At 47.4% G+C, this 15653-nt stretch overlaps 1 long non-coding RNA gene across 1 annotated transcript in view; it reads right to left on the bottom strand.

Moving 5' to 3' along the window:
* Positions 1 to 8357, bottom strand: part of LOC110342831 — a 72791-nt gene extending 64434 nt beyond the window's left edge. The window contains exon 1 of the long non-coding RNA XR_002384994.2: positions 8038 to 8357. This is a non-coding gene — a long non-coding RNA (uncharacterized LOC110342831). The remainder of the gene's footprint in view (positions 1 to 8037) is intronic.
* Between the last annotated feature and the right edge of the window lie 7296 nt (positions 8358 to 15653).

Raw genomic sequence — 15653 nt, 5'->3', positions numbered from 1 at the left:
ATGCCCTCACATAGACATACACTCAAGCAAAACACCAATCAATGCACATAAAATACAAATAAATGAATCATTTTAAAAAATTTAAAGTGTGACAAGAACAGTCTCAGTGAGGTTGTGGCAAAAGCGGCTCCCTCGTGCATTGCTGGTGACAAGTATAACATGGTACAGTTCCTTTGGAAAATCATTTAGCATTATCACACTACCTAGAAATTCCACTCCTAAGTATAAATTCAAGAGATTTAGATATGACTATCCTTAGAAACAACTGAAATGCCCACCAACAGATAAGTGGGTAAATAGAATGAAACCTATGTACACATGGAATATTATTCAACAGTAAAAAAAGACACAAAGTAGTAACGCTACAGTAAGCTTTAAAATAGCATAGGCACAAGACCACATACTGTGTGGTCGCATCTTCCTGAGACATCCAGAAAAGACAAAGCTGTTTAGTGGTTGCAGGACTGGGGGTAGAAAGAGGCCATGGCTGCTGGTGGGCACCAGGGATCCTCTTCAGGAAACAGGAATGTTCTAAAGTTGGATTGTGGTGATGCTTGCATAACTCAGTAAAGACTAAAAGTCTTTGAACTCTTTGCCTTAAAACAGGTAGATTTTCTAGCATGTAAATCACATTTCAATAAAGGTGTTTTAATAAAAAGCCTTCTGCATACACATCTCCATCTCAAAGTCTATTTCAGGGAACCCAACTGAAGACAACATATATTGCATTTGCACAGAAATGCCAATTACTTTTTATCTCTAGCCAAGTTTGAGAAAACAGCACTTCCAAGAGGAGAAAGCCCAAGCGTGCCAAACACAAAGAGCTGGCCTCCACCTTTCAGGCTGTCTCCCTTTATGTCACAGCCACCACTGCTGGCCCCTTTCTCTGACACCAATCCTAAGACCCAGTACTTACACTCCACTCCCACAAAGAAAATAACTCAATGACTGTCAGCACTGAGCAGTTAGGTCGGCATGTCCTACCATCCCTCATCATTTTTAATTATGAGTCCCTTTTCTAATAGATGTTTCTGTTCGGTGCTATCTATCGTAATTCTTTGCCCTGAAAAGTCCAGACACCTTGAGTATAGACAGGGGTGGTATAAATTACCTATGACTGGTAGGAAGGGAGCGGCAATGGGTTGGCAGGCAGGGGCCCATGAGGCTGACTAGGAAAAGAGAAAGGAAAAGAGGAGGGGAAGGCAAGTTGATAAACAAGGACTCCTCCGAGTTCATCCCCACAAGGCTGGCTGCTCATTGCTCAATGTTGCGAGACACTGACTTCTTAGAGGTTTGCAGTAACAGCTCGCTTGAGCTGGAAATTGCTGTGAATGCATGTGCCACCCAAGGCTGAACTTGTGAAAAAGAGTTCTCTGGCATTCTGGCCTTCCTGACAGCTCTGGAACATGGTATGCTCCTGTGGAGCAGCAGATTCTGAACCCCAGCATCCCTGCATTCTAGCTCTTGACCAATGAACCAGTCATCTCTCTGTATTTTTCCTATTGTCTCTTTCTTTAGTCTAGGTCCCAGGCCACACCCCTAACCCATCCCTCTGCCTAGAATGTCACTCACTCTCTTGTTCATTCATCCCCCCAAACATTTATTGAGCATCTAGCATGAGTGAACAGAACTACCCCTAGGTTAAATTCTGGTACAAACATGCCATGAATAACACAGCCCGTACCAACAGGAAGCTCATAAATGGGAAAATTGGGTCTTGGGGTTATGATGCTAAGAAGGTGGATACAGGCAAGTCCATGTGGAAGGAGGGGTCCAAGGTGAGATGATGAGGATGCTCACAAAATCTCTCAAAACAATCGTTGTGCCAGAGTGTGATAGTGAAGGCCTCTATCCCAGTTCTCAGGAGGCTGAGGCAGGAAGGGTGTCCTAAGTTCCAAGCTAGCCTTGGCTACACAACATGACCTTGTCTCACAACACCAATAATGAAGAGGAAAAGGTCAGATACTATCGTTCATCTAAAAGAAAGAAAACAGTGCATTAGACAAAGCCCAGAAGCAATGCTGACTTCTAAATCTTCTCCAGATGAGCTCAGAGTTCTAGATCTTCACTGTCCACCACCTACAAGAAATGGAACTTTAACCTGTATTCCATTTCATTCATTTAGATTTCAACTGAAATCTACCCACGTGGCTAGAGGCTACAACAGCAGGGCCTACTTCCAAAAATACGAGTGAATGTACTGGGACAGGAGCTTAAGGGACTTAAGGGCACTGCTAGACACAGTCAAGAGAGAAGGCAGATTACAGAAGAGCTGGCAGGCTTGTTAGATTCCCTTCACCTGACAACAACACAAAGACACCCAGCTCACCATATCAGCTGGTGAAGCTAGTCATGAATCTGTCCTCCCGTACTACTCAAGTCCATGAACTGCAAACTCACTTGCCTTGGGCTGTGCTGGTAAGCAAGGACATCCATGCTCATGCACAATTCGGGTGTTCTGCACATCATGTGGTTTACCGTTCCTTCCAGATCAGGCCTAGAACTGTCTGATCTTCCAAGGGTTCAAGAGATCCTAGAAATCCTGACTTCTTTCGTGAGGTGCTTTTGTTTTGTCTTGTTTTGAGACAAGGGCTCATGTAATCCAGGCTGACCCCAAGGTTACATGGCTGAGGATGACCTTGAACTTCTGATCTGTTTCCACATCCCGAGTGTTGAGATTAAAGGTGTTCACCATCATACCCAGCTTATTCTGGGCCTGAGACCAAACCCAGGGCCTCAGGCATGCTAGGAAAGGCCATAGTCCCAGATGTCCACCCTACAGAGCTCTTTCAATGTATGAATGTTAAATAATGCTTAATATTTATTTATTTATATGTTGTATGTTTGTTTGTTTAGATATGAGGGTGTGTGTGTGTGTGTGAGCGTGTGCGCGTGTGCACGTGCATGTACAAGTGCCAGTGCACTTGTGTGGAGTCAGTTCTTTCTTCCCATGTAGGTCCTGGACTCAGGCTGCCAGGCTTGGTGGCAAGAGTCTCTACCCAATGAGTCATCTTGCTGGCCAATGCAGTTTTTAATACTATGCAAGTCAAAGAAAGCCAGTCTCGGGGCTGGGATTTGATTCTGGAAATACAATTTTGCAGGGGGATTTCTGAGGGTTTATAATGCGCCTCTATTCCATGCACTACCTGTGCTTCATCCGGGACAAAATCTTTCTCATCTATCACTCTCAAGACTACAAACACTACCTGATTGTGGTGTTTGTTTACCAGGTGTTTGTGGGATAAATGAATGACTACATTCATTTATGCATCTGTTCTACTAGTATAGGCAGTGGCTGACACAGCAGCAAAGGAGTTAAAAGGTAGGAAATGAACTAGGCTTTGAGATAAAGCCCCATTAATTACCATCTTACTAGAAATCCTCTTCCCTGCAAATCTGAAGGCTGTAAATTAAGACCTGAGCTGTTGTTTTGAACGCAGCATTCTCTAAAGCACAGCTTGGCAAGCACTTCTCTTCCGGTGGCTTGAGGCCTCACGACAGTCTTGTGCTGAAAAGTGGGCTGAGACCATGAGGTCTCCTGTGAAAATTACCAGACTTGTGGATAGCTGATGTAGGATTTAGTAAGCTGCTTCTGCCTCTGTCACCAGGGACAGAGGCTGCCATGAAGAGGCGCCCCTGGGAGGAGAATCTCTGACCTTCAGTGACATCCCTCTGAACTTCAGGATAGGGACCTGGAGTCCACTGGTGGAGAATCCAAGACTACAGTTCTCTTGTTCCCACGGCATCTTAAGGGAAATCATTTGGACTCTGTGCTCTAGTTGCTCCAAGCGTTGACTGAAAGAAAATGTACCACCCAGCATGACAGCTTCCTAAAGCCAGGTGAATCGTAGTGCAGAGATTCCACACTCCTGGCAGGAAGAAAGGGCCAAGAAAAGCTCAGAGTAACTTTTCAAAGAGGACAATGAGGAGCACCACGAAAGGCCCCAAATACCTGCTCCTGCATACAGCTGTTTCTTTGGGGGTCATTTTGCAGCTAATCTGAGCATCTGCTCTCCATCCTTGTAGAATGGGGGTTTGCACAGAGATGTCCAGGAGTCTGTCATCCTCCACTACTCACTGCTTGGATAAGGAAACTGAGGCATTTGTTCAAGGTCACACTGTGTACTCCCAGAGCCCAACCCAACACTCCCTCTTATCTCTCTCCAGGGTGCCCCCTGATAATCCAAAGATCTGAGCACACTAGTGTCCCCTCCCAGCCACTGATGACAAAGGCCATTTTTCATGGAAGACATAATCAGGGAAATCTTCTCCTGCATCCCAGGGTAAAAGCGCCCATATTTCACAAAGCAGGTTCATCACAAATATTAACTCACGAATGAGGAAGACAGGACGGAAGGGTCCCCTTAGCCCTTAGAAACTTTTGAAATGGGACATATTTCTCTCACCCTGCTCATTTACTGATTTAAAAAAAATGAAAACCCTTGTAACATTTAGCATGAGGCTTTTAAATACCTGAGCTCAAACTAATACTCTCTTTAAACTGATAGACAATTTGTTTAGGAAAGATAATTGATGAGTTATTTATATTAGTCCCCAGTGTCCAGTGCCACCATCATTGAGATGAAATGCCCAGGACAGACTGAAATCCCTTAATTACTCTCATATGTGTCACGTGTTGCAAGGAAAGAAAACATAATGTAAAGGGCTTCTATATGTCAGCAATAATAATAGCTTGATGAAGATTTCTAAATTTTTCAAAATGTCATTTCTTTCCAAAAGATGGATTGTTTCTGTTGGGGCTTAGTCTACCTAATTATTCCTGCCTTGATTACTTAACTACTCCAGATATTTCATCCCTCCATGCTCTTATGTTAGAAGAACCAAGACAGCATATTAGTACCCAGCAGACCATCCTGTTTCCTGTCCATAACGGTGGGAGCTAGGGGTACCTGTCTCATGGACAGAGAGTCTAGTCTATGGACCCTCTGCCTGGACCTCTTGTGAGGCACTGTCAATTCTCCATGGCTCTAGCTCTCAGCCCTGAACAATACACAGCCCTCCAATGTGAACTCTGCATTGCCCTGCAGGCATGCTTCCACAACAGCTGCCCAGAGCATCCCCTGGAAACCTCCTTTGTGGCACTGACCCTCCTGTCTGAGTCCAGAAGTCTGGGCTAGGACCACAAAGTTCCAATTTTAATGTCTTCCCTGGGGATGTCCATGGTGCAGAGCCTGAGACTATGCCTCAATGACACGGCTCAAAGTACTAGGCAGCTTTTTACGTTCTTTCTTCTAGAAGTAATTTAAGGTCTAGTGCTAGGGCTAGCTGAAGTCTGGTTGAAGTTAGACATTGAAACGTGAGGACTTCGGTTTGTTTAACTTTGTAAATATCTGTCCATGGTCAAGTTCTTGGTTCAATGAGCAAAATATTTAAGTAAAAGGCAAGGTCTTCACAGAGAGGGAGAAGGAAAGCAAAAATGATGTTTGATTGGAAAGGCAGGTTCTTCTAGAACATCTCTGGAAGTCAAGGGTGGCCATAACACCACCCCAGGATAGCTGGGTCAGCTGCTCTGTGGACTGTCAAGTTCTTCTTCATTTCTTTGAGGGGTAATGGGCAAAGGGCACACGCAGAGCCCAGTGCCTGTCTGGGCTCACTTGTCATTCCAGGGAGGGAAGCCTGCACCCTTTTGCTGATCTCACTACCTGGAAACCAGCCAGACCCCACTGCCCAAGAAAGCCAGTTCCTCTGAGTAATCCCCACTCACTAGGCTTCCTCCTCTCCCCTCTCCCTTCTCCTTTCCTCTTCTCTCCCCTCCCCTCCTCTGCTCCTCTCCTCCTCTCTTCCTCTCTCCACCCCTCCCCTCTCCTCTCTTCCTCTTCCCTTCCCTCTCCTCTCCTCTCCTCTCCTCCTCCCCTCTTCTCTCCTCTCTTCGTCTCTCCTCCCCTCCCCTCCTTTGTCTTCTTCCTCCTCTCCACCCCTCCTCTTTCTCTTGTGCAACAGCTTGGAAATGTAGGAGGGCGAGGGCCGTGTCTCCCACAACATGCACTTGCAGCTCGAGAATAGCCAGCTTCTATTTCCCAATTATAAAGCAGCATTTGTCGCCAGCTAATGAACTGTGGCAGGGCAGGGCAGGCAGGACACACACCTGGGATGCTTTGCACCTGGTACAATCTGCTTATGCATCAGAAGTGACCACCGGTATGCCCTGGCACTTGGGGAGGTGAGGGGCAGGGCAGGGGTAAGGGTATTGAAACCCCGTGGGAGCTTGTGCTCACTCTGCTCTTGGGACCAGCATCACAGCACAGCACCGGCTGGCCCAGACCAACATAGACCACAGTGGAAGGGAAACAGTTAAAAGTCTGTCGTTAGCTTGAGAAGACAGCCTGGTTGGTAAAGTGCTTGCCCTAGAAGCATGAAAATCCAAATTCCACCCATAGCACCTACATAAAAAGGCCAGTTTGCTATGCAGTCATGGTATCAGCACTGGGGAGGCAGGAACAGGAGAGAGTCCATGAAAGCTTACTGATCAGACAGTTCAGCCTGCCTGGAGAACTCCAAACCAATGAGAGATCTTGTCTTAAAGTGGGTGTCTTCTGATGTATGCACACATATGCACACACACACACACACACACACACACACTCTAAGGTGAGGGAGGAGAGGGGACAAGAGATAAAGATCCACTTGGAGTGGCAAGTGGTGGGTTAATCCTGAGGTTTGCCTCTGGGGGTGGACCGAGAAATTAACATGTGGAATGAATTAGAGGGAAGGGTTTTGAAGCTGGGAGTAAACACAGGCAGGGAGATGGCTCAATTTGTCTAGGAGGGCAAAAAAGAGAAAAGCTCAACAAAGTGAGTGAGACCCACACTCCTAGGGAGGAGGGGATGCTGCACACTGTGACCTTTTGCTCCCAGCCCCAGCCCTGCCCCTCTGCGGGGCTCTCTGAGAACCAGCTGAGGCATTTTAGCACCAGGACAAGGAGGAACTGAGAACACAGTGATAGGGCTCAGATTCCAAGGCAGGGAGGGGAGAAATACCTGGGAGGATCTTAATAAGCTAGCTGGCATGTGGTGAATACAGTTTTAATGCAGGAGGAAAGCGGAAGCATGTGATCACAGAAAGCGTGCCCTGGCAACCTGCATGGTAAGCAAGCGCACACACCGTCCACTAGCGTCCAGCCGCCACAGGGACTGGGATTGTGCCCACATCCAGCCTGCTTGCTGTTTTCTGCACCAGTGGAGGAGAGCAGAGGAAATGGTTAAAGAGAAATGGTTCTGGGTTTGTTGCTCCACACCCTCTGACCCTGTCTGCCTGCCCTGCCGAAGCAGGTGGAGAGGTGAGGGGCAAAGCAAAATCCCCTGACATCAAAGGAAGCCATGCACTTCCAAACTCCCCTCCAGGGCTTTTTTTCCTCAGCCTTATTCAGCAGGCGTCTACATGGGGCAGATGGACCCATGGAAGACACACACTAATCAAATGCCAGCTTGCCCCAAGCTGGGAGGGTAATTCATTCGGAGCCCAGTGTTGTCTCCCTAGACTCTTCCAACAGAATGAGTCTGTCAAAACGCTCTGCATGTATGCATTTCTATGCTTCCGTATTGTCTTCCGGAAAAGTGGGGCGGTGACTTGATGACATGGGAATCTACTAAACTAAAACATGCAAATGAAAATGTGACCGTCTCGTTCAGTTCTAGTACAAATTGAAGTGAGTAGTTAAGAACCCTCGTATACCTGTCATTATTCCTGCCAAAAAATATAGGGGTGATGGTATGTAACAGGGAAATGGTATCAAGCTCTGTCCTGCACCTGGAAGGCACAAGCCCAGGTATAGGATGTGAGTGATGAAGCTAGCATCATTGGATGAGAGAGGACAGTGGGAACATAGAAAGGGGTGCGGGGCTCACAAAAGCAAGCAAAACCCTGCCTCCAGTTACAGTCACAGACGGAAATGTCCTACTTTGTCCCTTTCTTGTCAAGACCACTCCAGGCCTGGTTGAAGCCCCTCTCTCTATCATGACATTTGGGCACATGGAAATAAATGTGCCCCGTGCAGTAAAGTCAGCCACCAACACTTACTGTTTCAGAGAAACTCTCCTTGAAGGGACCCAACGCCCCATCCAATAAGCCCGGACAGCAGCCTGGTCTCCAATGTTAGAACATTCATATGAGTGCACCAGAGCCCAGCCGAGTGTGGTAGCAAGCCCTTGTCATCTCAGCATTCGGGAGGCAGAGGCAGGAAGACCCCAAGTAGAAGACCAGCCTGGCCTGCATAGAGAGCTGTGTCTACTAGGTGGCTGCTGGGAGGGAGTGAGCTTGATTCTTCTCAGCTGTCCTATCCAAGATCACCCTCCGCCTTCCTCTGGCTCAGGCCACAGCAGATGACCTATCAGGTCCCATTAACTGGCTCCCCTGAATGTATGGTTTTGGTGGAGCAAGTCACTAGGAGTCCCAGTAAGTGATCCGAGGCAAGGAGAGGGAGTGGAGTTCATTTATGCCCTCCCCTTGCTCCTTCCCTTCCAGGTGCCTCCAACTGGCTTCACTCTACACCAAGGCTGCTGGCTACTCTAATAGGCCCCTCATCCCTTCTTTACAGTTTCTGTTGCTTCCCATGGCTTGCTCAGCCTGCTTTCTTATAGAATTCAGGACCACCAGCCCAGGGGTGGCCCCACCCACGTGAGCTGGGCCCTCCCATATCAATCATCAATCAAGAAAATGTACCCAATCCAGTGAGGACATTTTATCAATGGAGACAGACTCTTCTAAAATGACTCTATCTTGTGTCAAGTTGACATAAAACTAACCAGCACACCTCCTCTGAGTCTGGGATCTGGCAGCCACGAAATCCTCTCGTTTTGAGCTTGCGCACAGAAATGATGTCCAGTTTGTTTGCTTTCCCTGGGGCTGCCTGCCTTCCATTCTCCTGTAAACAACACATTTGCAATATATAAGGTTTCTCCAGAGGTGTGTGTCTGTGTGTGTGTGTGTGTGTGTGTGCCACGGCATGCTCATGAATATCAGAGGACAATTTGTAGGAATCTGTTATTTCCTTCCACCATGTGGGTTCTGGGAACCAAACACGTTGTTAGTGTTGATGACAAGTGCCTTCACCTGCAGAACCATTTCTAAAGACCTGACTTGGACACCCTCCCCATAGTGCCAAGGACAATACAACATGTGCCATCAGTGTTCACGGGGGTCACATATCAACTACTCTTCTTGTCTCTGTCTGTGAGCACTCAGTGGCCACAGTGGCATGCTCATCGCATGTCTGCAGCAAATGGGTGCTTTCCAGAACAGAGCTCAGACAACAAGGCCCATTTCTTTCTCGGTAGTGCCCCTTTGAGGTATGCTCCACAAAGTCTCTGAGAGGGTCTACTGAGAGACACCTGGGCACCAGCCCTCCCCCCTCCCCGTGTTGATTTTGTTTCCTTCCCTCCTTATCTCATTTCTCACTGCACTTCCTCGCAAGTGAACCCACTGATATCTTCATCCCAAGCTAAGGCCCAATCAACAGGTGGGAGGGAATCACATAGAGCTTGGTTGTGCCCACACTCAGGTTCTCCCTGCCTGAGCAGGCCCAAGGACTTAGAGACGCTCAACACCAGGTGCTCGGGTGCTTCCTACAGGGGAGCTGCCTTGGGAGAAAGAGAATGGCAAGCAGCCACATGGCTGTGGGCCAAACAGCGGAGCTGCTTTCGAGGACACAACAATCTGTCACCAAAATCCTCCTTCTCAGCCCAGTGGAGTTCTGGACATACCCACAGGCCAAGAGATTAGGAGAAGAAAAAGGGAAATCTAAACCACGTGGCTGCTTAACACTGGGAAAAAGAAGGGCATTATATGACCAGAAAATGGTAGGGGAGGATAGCTAAAGGGTAAGGGGTTTCTTCTTGAGAAGAAAAACATTCAAAATGGGCGCATGGAAGATGTCTCAGTGGGTGAAGCTGCTTCATGTGACCTGAGTTCAAATCTCCAGAGCCCCCATGAATCTGAACATAGCAGCATGAATCTGGATTCCAAGTGCTTCTGCAGAAGGATAGCAGACAGAGACAGGAAGACCCCCAGAGGCCCTTGGACCAGTTACCATGGCACACGTAGCCGTGAACAAAGAGACTCTGTCACAGATAAAGCGGAAAGCAAGAACCAACACATGAGATTGTCCTCTGACCTCTACACATACACTGTGGCAAGCATATGCCCACACTTAAGACACACAAATACGCACACACAGACACACGCATCATACACACACCAAAAAATTAATTATTAAAAGAAAACTCTGATGATGTTTGCAGATAGCTGTGAATATACTAAAATCTGTTGACTTATATATCCTTTCAATGGGATTTGTTTGTTTTTGAGACAGGGTTTCTCTGTGTAGCTCTGGCTGTCCTGGAACAAAGCAAGTAGATCGGGCTAGTCTTGAGCTCACAGAGATCCACCTGCCTCTGCTTCCCAAGTGTTAGCATTGAAGTCATGTGCCACCACACCCAGTGTCAATGGGACATTTTGTGATGTTTTTGAAAATATAAACAATGGAGATAATGAAGTACTTTACCCCTACAACATCTATGAACATAGAGAAGGCAGCGATGAGCCAAGGTCCTTGGCATTGGCCATCATCAACCTGGCCCAGTCCTCCACTTCCCTCCAGCACTAATGCAAACACTTCTCAGGCCTCTCCCTCCAAAGATATCTCCATCTCGCACCATTATGATGACTATGGGGGTCTGCTAGAAGTCAGAAGCAAAATAGAAAGAGGAAAAGGCAGAGTCACACAGTCCTCTCCAAGGTCATGTACCCATCTTAGTTTACTTTCTATTTCTGTGGTAAAATAGCATGACCAAAAGCAACTTGTGGAAAAAAGAATTGATTTGACTCACACTGTCCAATCCTAGCCCATCCTGAAGGAAACTCAGGTCAGGAACTCAAGGCAAGATCCTGGAGGCAGGAACTGAAGCAGAGGCCATGGAAGAGTGCTGCTTACTGGCTTGCTCGCTGTGACTTGTTCGGCCTGCTTTCTGATACAACCTGGGATGCCTGCCCAAGGTGGGCACTGCTCCCACAGTAATCACTGATCAAGAAAGTGCCCCCACAGACTAACCTACAGGGAAATATAATGGAAGTGGTTTTCCAACTAGGTTCCTTCTTCTCAAACAACTCTAGCTTGTGTCACATTGACAAAAAGTGAACCAACCAACTCATCCCCAACTCCCTTAAGGACCTCCCACTAGGTCCCACCTTCTAATTCCACCACCTCCCAAAAGTGCCACCATAGAAACCAAGTTTTAACACATGGGCACTTGAGGGATGGTCAACATGCAAACTATTGCAATATCAAAAAGAAAAGAGAGGTTTGAGTAGATATGTGTATGCCCACATTCATAGTAGCCTATTTCAAGATGCTTAGAGGTAAAAAGCATCATGCAGTGGATTTCTGCTCAGCCTTAGAGCGGAATTAAGTGCTGATCCTAGATACAGCCTGAACAAACACTGAATACATTGTGCCAAGTGAAAGAAGCCAGGAGCAAAAGGACAGATACTAGATGATTCCTCTTTTTAAAGGAAGCAAGAGTATTCAAATTCATAGCTCTGTGGGTGGGAGAGGCTAAGTAAGAAGGGAGCAGGGAGCCGGTGCTTAATGGATATACAATTTTAAAGCTTGACGTTGTGGCTCAGTGGCAGCATGCTTGGCTAACATGCACAAGGCCTAGATCTAATTCCCCCTCCCAGAAAATTTCAACTTTGCAACCTTACACATTTAAAGTTGATTAAAATGTTAAAGTGATGTTATTTATATTTTGCCACGATATGACGAAAGATATGATAAAAGAAATAGGGCGTTGGTGGCGTTCGCCTTTGATCCCAGCACTCGGGAGGCAGAGGCAGGCGGATCTCTGTGAGTTCGAGGCCAGCCTGGTCTACAGAGCGAGTTCCAGGCAGCCAGGCCTATTACACAGAGAAAGCCAAACAAACAAAGAAATGAAAGAAATGCCTCAGCCCCATTCCATTTGTCCTGTTCAGCTTTGTTGCTTTCCTGTCATTGCTGTGCTGTCCCTGACCTTCCATGCATGAACTGTCAGCCATAGTGTGACCTGAACTCTTGCCATACATGTCGTAGGTTGGAGTCCCCTGAAGCAGGATCTGACACAGGGATTCTCCTGCAGTGGATTAATGAGGATGTGCCCTAAGAAGGAAAGAGGGGTGCAGAACAGGGAAGAAGACCCCAAAGAGAAACAGGGGCCCAGCTGAAAGCTCACCTCAGCTTGACCCCATGGGGGGACTCTGGAAGTGAGGGTCCCATGGCTAGCTACCTTGAAGTAGAGTATGATCTCCTACTTTCATACCAGCTACCTTTGGCTGTTGGGCACTATGGAAGAGGAAAAGCCTCACAGGCATTTCCTAGTGGTATTTCCAAACTCCCGTATAACTGAGAAGGCAACAGTCAGGAGACAGGGGCAGCTGGGTGTCCACGACCCCTACCCCGCAACAACGGGAGGATGAATAAAAGGAGGTGTGCATCAGTAACTTCTTCCAAAACCCTTTCGTACAATAAGTGGGACTAGAGCTGCAGCTCAGTGGTAGAACCCCATCTAGCATACCCAAGGGCCTGGGTTTGATTCCCAGTGCTGCAGAAAGCAAGTTCTGGTCCCTATCCTCTTCCTCCAGCCCTGTGCGGGATCTCTGTATGGTGGAAGCAAATGTCATGTTGAGCCCTGTGTCTACAACATGCTTTGTACATCAACCGGCCAATTGGTTTGTCTCCCTCAGGCTCTGCTCCCCATGTGTGAAATAAGGGTGCCAATGAGACAGTTGTAGTGTGATTCAGATTAACCAGGGTGCCGCATATGGAGCTCCCTTCTTCTGCCAGCCCAGCCCACTTATCTTTCATTCAGTCACAGGGGCCTTGCCAACCACAGGATCGCAGGCACTTCTGCCTCAGGAATAGAATTATAGCCTAAGTAGACCAAGCGGGCTTGTCTCTGGGAGTGTTCCAGCTGAGACTGGCAGAGAAGGCCTAAGCCTAAGGACAGACCTCGGCAGATAGAAAGCAGACATTGGCTGTCCAAGTCTGCCAGCATATGGAGGAAATCTGTCTGCCAGAAGACCGGGAGGCCCGAGTAGAGAAGACACAGAGAGGGAGTGTGAAAGGACCTGGCCCACGTCCTTTGTATCCTAGATCACATCCATGACCAGCTCCATTGCTCCACGTCTCAGGTACAGGGAGAAATAAATTCTGTTTTTCTCTCAGTTTACTGGAACCGGATTCCTCCCACTTGCAAACAGAAGACAGATGACTAGTCTAAGGAGTGTCTGCCTTGCAGGGCTGTGGTGAGATTTAAATAAAGTAGTGTGTACAGAAGGACGTTTCTAATAATGGCCATTGTAATTCTTGAGGGGCCAGTAGGAAGCAGAAGGAAAAGCCACCTCCTCCATCATCTGCTAGCATCTCTCCAGAGCCGCAAGCAGACATCCTCCAAGGCAGAATTCAACTGAAAACACCTTGGCATCGCGTGGGCTTCCTGGGGCCACTCTCAGCTCTTTGCAATGGTTGCGTGTTCATCATTAGCCACTTGTTACCTCTTTTGAATGCTTTGTGTGGGGGAGGGGTGAGTGCAGGTACACATATGTGCACATTCATGTGGCACATTCATGTGGATACCCCAAGGTGTCATTCCTCAGGAGCTAGCCACCTTGACTTTTTCTTAAGAGACAGTCTGTCGTTGACCTAGGGCCCACTAATTCAATTTGGCAAGGCTGGCAGGCCAGGGGGCCCACTTCTTCAGTGTCAGGATCACAAGCAGATGCCACAATGCCTGTTTTTTTACATGGTTTCTAGGGATCAAACTCGGGATCTCATGATTGTGCAGCAAACACTATGACTGAAATATCCCCTCAGAATCATTTCTTGTATGTTTTTCTTTTTAATTCTGCTTAATAGACTTCCCTGGGTGACTGTTGCTCTTAATCAAGTCCCTTTTCCTTCTTCTTTGGACTCCTTTGTGGAAGTTAACTGGAAATTTAATTTTTGTGTCCTCCAACCTTTGGGTTGGTCTCTATAATATCTCATGCCATGAGTTCTGGCCTCCATATCCTCTGAGTCATAATTTTTCAAAGTGTCTTCTGAGGTACCCTTACATTCTTGATTCTAACCTAGCCAATCAGATTCTGGGAGACAGGACCCAGGAAAGGGAACAGGAAAGAAATCTGTGTTGGTCCTTGACAGTGTGTATACTTCATCCCTAGCCTACAAACCAGTGCTCTAAGCCTTTCCAAGCTGGAACAGACCACACCAGTGACCCTTGTTGTAAGATAACAAATTTACCTGCTCCCAAAGTCTCACCTCACTTCTTCCCCAAATAGTCCCTTCTTAGCTTGAGTTAACTCCACAGTAGCAATCCCCCCCCCCACACACACACACGGCATGAACGATTAAGAAAGCAAAGCCAAGACCCGGTTTGGGTACTCTCTGCTTGAAGCGCATAGAGACTGAGCAAGCCACGCAGTTGGGCTGCCCCCATCTGTAATTCTCTTGCCTCTGGGCCAGTTGTGTGGTCTCAGTCAGGAGTCCATCATGACTTCCTCCATGTGGCCCAGCCGCCTGTAATATACAGCTACAATACGACTTCTATTCTCCTCGCCTTTGATCTCCAGCCACACGGTTTCCAACTCAGAGCCCCACCCTTGGGTCTATGAACTTCCATGTGGGAATAATCCTTGTATTGTGTGTAGATATTCCATCTCCCCTTCTAACAGCTTCTTTTTAACAGCAAGGTCAACCTTCCTATGTCCGCTCTACCCACAATCCCCTTCTGAGGATGGCCCTTCTACTCAAGTGACATTGGTCAAAGCTAATTGGACTAGTACTTTAGTCTGGGTTCCCCTAGAAGCAGAAGATGAGGCCAGGATCGTGTGCAAGTCGTTTGTCTAGGATGTTATTAGTGTCCAGAAATAAGCTGTTCATAAAAGGCCAAAATGAGACCAGGAGGAGAGCCAATAGAGGCACACGAGCCAACACATGACCATGTGGCTAACTGCAGCTCAGTCTCATTGAAGAAGAGGATAGAACACAAGCTTTGACCACATCCCACCAAGACACAAAGAGAGAATACGAAAGGACCCAGTCCATGTCCTTTGCACCCTCATCCGTTTCCACAACCAACTGCTCCACTTCTTAGGTACAAGGAGAAACCAATTCTGTTTGTTTGTTTGCACACTAATGCACTTCCTTTGAGGGTCCCATACACACATACAGTGTATCTGCATTACACTCATGCCCAACTCCCCACCTCCAGCTCCTAGTGAGCCCTACTCCACATTCCCCCTGCCAATTTCATGTCCTTTTTAAAAATAACCCACTGAGTCCAATTAGTGGTACTCATATGTGCCTTAGTGTGGGGCCATCTACTAAAACATGGTCAACCACAAAGGACCACACCCCTAAAGAAAAATAACTACTATCCGCCCCTTAAGCAGCCATCAGCTGTCAATAACTCCTCAGCTACAGATGGGACCTTGTAGGGCCTTCCCCATCCAAGCAGGAATGTTGACTGGTTTGATCCTTTATGGGCAGCCACACCGGCTATGAGTTCATGCACATAGGGATCCTGTCATGTCCAGAAGATGCTATTCCAAAACCCAAGTCCTCACTAACCTCTGGCTCTTGCAGTCTTTCCCCCACTCCTTCATAA

Source organism: Mesocricetus auratus, unplaced genomic scaffold, assembly GCF_017639785.1.
Source record: "Mesocricetus auratus isolate SY011 unplaced genomic scaffold, BCM_Maur_2.0 Super-Scaffold_100033, whole genome shotgun sequence".
Classification (NCBI taxonomy): Eukaryota; Metazoa; Chordata; class Mammalia; order Rodentia; family Cricetidae; genus Mesocricetus; species Mesocricetus auratus.
This window is presented reverse-complemented; position numbering and strand designations above follow the sequence as displayed.